Source organism: Gobio gobio (genome assembly GCF_949357685.1).
Source record: "Gobio gobio genome assembly, chromosome: 2".
NCBI lineage: Eukaryota > Metazoa > Chordata > Actinopteri > Cypriniformes > Gobionidae > Gobio > Gobio gobio.
Genome location: NC_137098.1, coordinates 36167036 through 36176020, shown reverse-complemented (window position 1 = coordinate 36176020; position 8985 = coordinate 36167036).

The following is an 8985-nucleotide window of genomic DNA, read 5'->3' as shown; positions in this document are numbered from 1 at the left end:
AGCCCAGAGACGCACGCGGCCCCTGTGCCCGTCCGTAGCCCAGAGACGCACGCGGCCCCTGTCCCCGTCCGTAGCCCAGAGACGCACACGGCCCCTGTCCCTGTCCGTAGCCCAGAGATGCACGCGGCCCCTGTCCCCGTCCGTAGCCCAGAGACGCACGCGGCCCCTGTGCCCGTCCGTAGCCCAGAGACGTACGTGGCCCCTGTCCCCGTCCGTAGCCCAGAGACGCACGCGGCCCCTGTGCCCGTCCGTAGCCCAGAGACGCACGCGGCCCCTGTGCCCGTCCGTAGCCCAGAGACGCACGTGGCCCCTGTCCCCGTCCGTAGCCCAGAGACCCATGCGGCCCCTGTGCCCGTCCGTAGCCCAGAGACGCACGCGGCCCCTGTGCCCGTCCGTAGCCCAGAGACGCACGCGGCCCCTGTGCCCGTCCGTAGCCCAGAGACGCACGCGGCCCCTGTCCCCGTCCGTAGCCCAGAGACGCACGCGGCCCCTGTGCCCGTCCGTAGCCCAGAGACGCACGCGGCCCCTGTCCCCGTCCGTAGCCCAGAGACGCACGTGGCCCCTGTGCCCGTCCGTAGCCCAGAGACGCACGCGGCCCGTGCCCGTCCGTAGCCCAGAGACGCACGCGGCCCCTGTCCCCGTCCGTAGCCCAGAGACGCACGCGGCCCCTGTGCCCGTCCGTAGCCCAGAGACGCACGCGGCCCCTGTCCCCGTCCGTAGCCCAGAGACGCACGTGGCCCCTGTGCCCGTCCGTAGCCCAGAGACGCACGCGGCCCGTGCCCGTCCGTAGCCCAGAGACGCACGCGGCCCCTGTCCCCGTCCGTAGCCCAGAGACCCACGCGGCCCCTGTGCCCGTCCGTAGCCCAGAGACGCACGCGGCCCCTGTGCCCGTCCGTAGCCCAGAGACGCATGCGGCCCCTGTGCCCGTCCGTAGCCAAGACACTTACGCGGCCCCTGTGCCCGTCCGTAGCCCAGAGACGCACGCGGCCCGTGCCCGTCCGTAGCCCAGAGACGCACGCGGCCCCTGTCCCCGTCCGTAGCCCAGAGACCCACGCGGCCCGTGCCCGTCCGTAGCCCAGAGACGCACGCGGCCCCTGTGCCCGTCCGTAGCCCAGAGACGCATGCGGCCCCTGTGCCCGTCCGTAGCCAAGACACTTACGCGGCCCCTGTGCCCGTCCGTAGCCCAGAGACGCACGCGGCCCCTGTGCCCGTCCGTAGCCCAGAGACGCATGCGGCCCCTGTCCCCGTCCGTAGCCAAGACACTTACGCGGCCCCTGTCCCCGTCCGTAGCCCAGAGACGCACGCGGCCCCTGTCCCCGTCCGTAGCCAAGACACTTACGCGGCCCCTGTCCCCGTCCGTAGCCCAGAGACGCACGCGGCCCCTGTCCCAGAACATTCTCTTTTTTTTTTTTTTTTTTTGATGCAAAAGTAATAAAATACTAAGTATTAGTGTTATAAATGTACTAATTCCGTTTCCAAAGGCTTAATTGTGTTAATACCATGCAAATAAGTGACTTAAAAACAGCCGTGTTGAATAGGGGTTGAATAATTTTGACATTTTGCTGTATTACAAAAAAATTACAGTCTCTGGGAAGTTGAATAATTTGGATTGCACTTTTTTTTTTTGCTCATTTCATCAATAACAATGCTCTGGCAAGCCACAACAGGGTTTTTAAAGTTGAGCTTCTGATGTTTAGTTTTTCATGTTTGTTTTAGTTTACTGTTTTTAGTGTTTCAGTACATTTTGTATTTGGTTTAATTAAATACATTTCATTTTATATATTTTGACAGGTACAAAGGTGTTTCAGAGATTCAGATTCAGCACTTCCAAAATCTGTGATCAATCACAACTCATGAACTCACAACCCATGTTTAATGTGCACGTTTTGATTATTGTTGCACAAAGAAGCATGTTACAGAGTATCTGTTTTGTTAAGCCTCAGTTTACGAATTTCATATTAATTTGATAGTGTTTAGCGCTAGTAGTAATTTGTAGCAATATTGTTGTTTTTTTGTGATCGTGCATTTATAAGTGATTGATTTAATATTTATCACAGGTTTACAAACATTTGAGAAATTATAGCCTAATATAATACAAGCAGTCCTCAGATTTGATTGACTGTACGCTGTTACAAAATTGCTGAATAACGATTGCAGTCTTGTCATACACCTTTGCTAATATTAAACCATTATACATTACCTTGTGCTGTTTGACCAGTTGCTTCCATCGATCCATCGATGCCTTCCACACATTATCAAAGTTTTCTTCCATTCGGGTCATTGTGTTGTTGTTGTTGTCACAAGACCGTGGTGTCCAGAATCAGGTGGTTTGTCTTCGTCTGGCATCTCAGCTGAGACCTGTCCATCATGGGTGACCCTACCAGTAGTTGTGAAGTACCAGTGGCGTAGCTCTCAGCATCACTGATGCACACAAGCCCTCACAGCACGTCAAGCTGCAAACCTAGTGAGGGACCCTAACCTACCCTAACCTACCTGGTTAAAAGCCATAACCGCATATCAACTAACTCCAGAAAACATCCCAACAATCACGTAGCAATGGATGAAAGACCACAAGTCTAGTCTAGCAACCACATAAAACAGGTTAGCAACCACGCAGAAAACCTTGGCAAACGCATGTCAACGCACAAGAAACCACCGAAAGCATCCTAAAAACCACAAAGCAAAGTGCAAAAAAACACTCAAAACCGCATATCAATGTACTGATCCTGACAACCACAGAAAACATCCTAGCAACCACACAACAATGTGAAAAGCACTTAACGTTACTGTATGAAATAAAACTTACTCTTCAAACTATGAAGTTACTATATACAGTATTTACATAGGCTATGTAGGCCCCGCTGTGCGATACTCATCCATGTGACACAGCGATGACTCAGCGTCTGGGCTTCTTTCTTCGGGGTTCTTCAGGCAGAGGCTCTTCACTGATGTCCACGTGGATTTGTGGAGCGAAGCTTCTTCTGTTGGGTTTGGAGAAGCTCTCAGCGATGAGGACGCGTCCATCAGGCTGCTCCGTCTCCACCAGTGAAGGGCAGTTGAGGGTCTCCCACAGCTCCTGCTTGATCGTCAGGCCTAGCTCAAGGCTGTAGGGACGGGGCCGACCAGAGCGAGTCTTCATCATGGGCTCCACCACAGAACAGTAGATGTCCTGGTAGCCCTGCACGGTGCAGTCGTGGATGGAGACAGGCTCCTCCTGCTGACACACGTCCACCGAAGAGACTGAGGCTGCTGGACAGATGTCAGGAAGGATGGCAGCGTTCTTCAGGTAGCGCTCTTCCAAACCGTTGGGTCTTTGAGCTTCCGCAGAGATGCAGCTGTAAGGATGATCTAACCTGATTACAGCTGCCAGCTGGGAAATGGAAGAGACCTCCTCCACCAGGTGTGCAGGAAGAGCCCTGGTTCTTCTCAGACGACGCTGCTCCATGATGATGAATCAAGAATAACTTTCCAAATTGGACCAATTTATGAGACTTAGCAAATTGTAGAGTTGTGAGAACAGGCTTCAAGGCTGTGTTGATTTCAAATATCAACTCAAATATCAAAAATCAACAAAGCTGCTGGACTAACATAGAATGTTGAGGCTCATTTAAATGTAAACAAGATTAGCCAATTAGAGCCCTATGTTACATGTACTATGCTTTTCTATTACTATTATAATTTATATAATTCTGGGATCCGTCCGGAGCCCAGAGACGCACGCTGCCCCTGTCCCCGTCCGTAGCCCAGAGATGCACGCGGCCCCTGTCCCAGTCCGTAGCCCAGAGACGCACGCGGCCCCTGTGCCCGTCCGTAGCCCAGAGACGCACGCGGCCCCTGTCCCAGAACATTCTATTATTTTATTTTTTTTGATGCAAAAGTAATAAAATACTAAGTATTAGTGTTATAAATGTACTAATTCCGTTTCCAAAGGCTTAATTGTGTTAATACCATGCAAATAAGTGACTTGAAAACAGCCGTGTTGAATAGGGGTTGAATAATTTTGACATTTTGCTGTATTACAAAAAAATTACAGTCTCTGGGAAGTTGAATAATTTGGATTGCACTTTTTTTTTGTGCTCATTTCATCAATAACAATGCTCTGGCAAGCCACAACAGGGTTTTTAAAGTTGAGCTTCTGGGCCCGTATTCATAAAGATTCTAAGAGTCCTCTCAGAAAACTCCTAATTTAGCTTAAAAACTTTTACGTAGGAGTCTTAGCTTAAGAGCTATTCGGGACCGATCTGAGAGCAACTCTGAGCAAGGAAAATACAAAAGCTTTTATCTTAGTGAAGAGGCGGGGCTGACCCCGTTGCTACGTATGACACAGTCTTTTGAAGACTGTGATTGGTTGGTTGTCCAAAAAGGGGAAAAAAGGAGCGCTTTTAAGTATAGGGTCTATTCTAAGCCTTCACTTTGAAATTACAAGCGCAAATTGTCCTATTTTACCGTTCTCTCTCACTCACACACACACACACACACACACACACATTATATACGTACACTGAAAAAAATTATTATGGCCCGATTAAATTAAGCATAATTAATTTGTGCTCGTTTAAATAATTTAAATGTAGTTTTTTGATTTTAATTTGAAAAAATTAATTAGTTTTATGGGAATTGCATGTGTTTTTGTTTAATTGAGATCAAATAAATTGATTGCGACCACTTACAATAACATTTTTTAGTAAATTCAATAAATAATTTTTTCAGTGTATATAAATCCTTTTATTATTTACCAAGCTGTTAATTTCCTATAAGGTATTTGATTGGCTTAGAATTATAAACATTGTTCCACTCTTTCCAATTACACTGATTGCTGGCATGTCTATTTAATTGGTGGTTTGAAAGTTGGGTTTAATGCAACAAACATGACCCCTGCACGATCTAATCTATAGCGTTTTATTAAGTCACTGTTATCCATTGTCTGCAACACAATTCTTCTCCCTCTTCGTCTTTCTGCCATTTTCTCCGCTACTAAAGAAACTCTTAAGCCTCTTAAAAGTCCTCATCTGTGCTCTTAACAAATTTGACCTTAAGACCTCTTTTAAAGGGTTAAGATGCTTTCTGAATTACTTTTTTCTTTACTAGGATTTTTTAGTTAATTTTAAGAGTAAACGCCCACATTTCTAAGAATTTTCTTAGAATTTTGTCACTAGGAGCTACTCTTTGCATTAAGATTCTTTATGAATACGGGCCCTGATGTTTAGTTTTTCATGTTTGTTTTAGTTTACTGTTTTTAGTGTTTCAGTACATTTTGTATTTGGTTTAATTAAATACATTTCATTTTATATATTTTGACAGGTACAAAGGTGTTTCAGAGATTCAGATTCAGCACTTCCAAAATCTGTGATCAATCACAACTCATGAACTCACAACCCATGTTTAATGTGCACGTTTTGATTATTGTTGCACAAAGAAGCATGTTACAGAGTATCTGTTTTGTTAAGCCTCAGTTTACGAATTTCATATTAATTTGATAGTGTTTAGCGCTAGTAGTAATTTGTAGCAATATTGTTGTTTTTTTGTGATCGTGCATTTATAAGTGATTGATTTAATATTTATCACAGGTTTACAAACATTTGAGAAATTATAGCCTAATATAATACAAGCAGTCCTCAGATTTGATTGACTGTACGCTGTTACAAAATTGCTGAATAACGATTGCAGTCTTGTCATACACCTTTGCTAATATTAAACCATTATACATTACCTTGTGCTGTTTGACCAGTTGCTTCCATCGATCCATCGATGCCTTCCACACATTATCAAAGTTTTCTTCCATTCGGGTCATTGTGTTGTTGTTGTTGTCACAAGACCGTGGTGTCCAGAATCAGGTGGTTTGTCTTCGTCTGGCATCTCAGCTGAGACCTGTCCATCATGGGTGACCCTACCAGTAGTTGTGAAGTACCAGTGGCGTAGCTCTCAGCATCACTGATGCACACAAGCCCTCACAGCACGTCAAGCTGCAAACCTAGTGAGGGACCCTAACCTACCCTAACCTACCTGGTTAAAAGCCATAACCGCATATCAACTAACTCCAGAAAACATCCCAACAATCACGTAGCAATGGATGAAAGACCACAAGTCTAGTCTAGCAACCACATAAAACAGGTTAGCAACCACGCAGAAAACCTTGGCAAACGCATGTCAACGCACAAGAAACCACCGAAAGCATCCTAAAAACCACAAAGCAAAGTGCAAAAAAACACTCAAAACCGCATATCAATGTACTGATCCTGACAACCACAGAAAACATCCTAGCAACCACACAACAATGTGAAAAGCACTTAACGTTACTGTATGAAATAAAACTTACTCTTCAAACTATGAAGTTACTATATACAGTATTTACATAGGCTATGTAGGCCCCGCTGTGCGATACTCATCCATGTGACACAGCGATGACTCAGCGTCTGGGCTTCTTTCTTCGGGGTTCTTCAGGCAGAGGCTCTTCACTGATGTCCACGTGGATTTGTGGAGCGAAGCTTCTTCTGTTGGGTTTGGAGAAGCTCTCAGCGATGAGGACGCGTCCATCAGGCTGCTCCGTCTCCACCAGTGAAGGGCAGTTGAGGGTCTCCCACAGCTCCTGCTTGATCGTCAGGCCTAGCTCAAGGCTGTAGGGACGGGGCCGACCAGAGCGAGTCTTCATCATGGGCTCCACCACAGAACAGTAGATGTCCTGGTAGCCCTGCACGGTGCAGTCGTGGATGGAGACAGGCTCCTCCTGCTGACACACGTCCACCGAAGAGACTGAGGCTGCTGGACAGATGTCAGGAAGGATGGCAGCGTTCTTCAGGTAGCGCTCTTCCAAACCGTTGGGTCTTTGAGCTTCTGCAGAGATGCAGCTGTAAGGATGATCTAACCTGATTACAGCTGCCAGCTGGGAAATGGAAGAGACCTCCTCCACCAGGTGTGCAGGAAGAGCCCTGGTTCTTCTCAGACGACGCTGCTCCATGATGATGAATCAAGAATAACTTTCCAAATTGGACCAATTTATGAGACTTAGCAAATTGTAGAGTTGTGAGAACAGGCTTCAAGGCTGTGTTGATTTCAAATATCAACTCAAATATCAAAAATCAACAAAGCTGCTGGACTAACATAGAATGTTGAGGCTCATTTAAATGTAAACAAGATTAGCCAATTAGAGCCCTATGTTACATGTACTATGCTTTTCTATTACTATTATAATTTATATATATATATATATATATATATATATATATATATATATATATATATATATATATATATATATATATATATATATATAAAAATTATAATAGTAATAGAAAAGCATAGTACATGTAACATATATATAGTGGCAAGAAAAAGTATGTGAACCGCTTGCAGAATCTGTGAAAATGTGAATAATTTTAACTAAATAAGAGAGATCATACAAAATGCGTTATTTTTTTTATTTAGTACTGTCCTGGATAAGATATTTTACATAAACATGTTTACATATAGTCCACAAGACAAAAAAATTGCTGAATTTATTCAAATGATCCATTCAAAAGTTTCTGAACCATTGATTCTCAGTGCTGTGTGTCGTTCCCTGGATGATCCACGGCTGTTTTTTGTTTTGTTTTGTGATGGTTGTTCTTGAGCCCCTTGTTTGTCCTGAGCTGTTAAACTGCCCAATGTTCTTCAGAAAAATCCTCCAGGTCCTGCACATTCTTCAGTTTTCCAGCATCTTTTGCATATTTGAACCCTCTCCAGCAGTGACTGTATGATTTTAAGATACATCTTTTCACACTGAGGACATTCACTGATGCTCCAGAAGGAAACACGATACATTAAGAGCCGGGGGGTGATTTTTAAATTAAGGTAAATTGTACTTAATTTTTCTTCCAGGAAACAAGCAAGTATCTTCTGTTGCTTTCGAAGGGCAGTACTAAATTTAAAAAAATATATATTTAAACAAAATAAGAAAAATTTGGACATCTTCATCCTGCTCAAAAAATGCTGGAAATGTGCAGGACCTGAAGGATGTTTCTGAAGAACATTGGTTTAAAGGGATAGTTCACCCAAAAATGAAAAGTCTGTCATCATTTACTCACCCTCAAGTTGTTCCAAACCTGTATGAGTTTCTTTGTTCTGCTGGACACAAAAGAAGATATTTAGAATAATGTTTGTAACCAAGCAAATAGAGCAACCATTGACTACCATAGTAGGGGAAAAAAATACTAGTCAATGGTTGCTCTATCTGCTAACGGGAGCTAACTAGGGCAACATGTAAAGCTGAAGAGAGAAGGATTTTTATGAAAGGGAAAGTGAGAGAATTGTACCTGCCCGAACGGACAAACTACACAAATAACAAAGAAAGGAATCACCAAAAAAGAATGATTCTGATTTTATTTTAATTTAGTGTAAGTTGCGATTGATGGTGGATAATAATGTACTATAATGCAGTGTTTCCCAACCTTTTTTCAGTCATGGCACCCTTTGAAAATGTTCTCCATTTTGTGGCACCCCCTTGCATACGTTACGCTAGGGGTGTAACAGTACAGATTGAAGTTGGGAGCACCAGTGCTACCAAGTAAAAAAGTTCATTTCGATCCCTGTTGAAATTACATACCTTAATATGCTTCTGCTGGTTGGACGGCGAGTTGAAAGCTTTAATATGGTTCAATTTAGGCAAACATTTAAAACAAAACTATTTTTTAAAATCTTTTCAGAAAACTGAAACATACTTTCTAAGTAGGCCTATATGGGTGTGTGCACTGTGCAGAGGAACCGTCTTCCATTTTGCAATCAGCTGATCGGTGTTCAAAAAATTGCTGGAAAATCATTGAACTTCAAATTACTGATGATGACCCATTCATACAACTGCAAAAAACAGTTTTGACTTCGAGGACCTTGATAGAAATGTAGTGGAGTGAAAAGTTCGATATTTGTCTTTCAAATGTAGTACAAAGTTAAAGTCATAATTTTCCAGAATAAATAATACTCAAGTAAAGTACAGAAAGTGCTCAAGTAAATGTA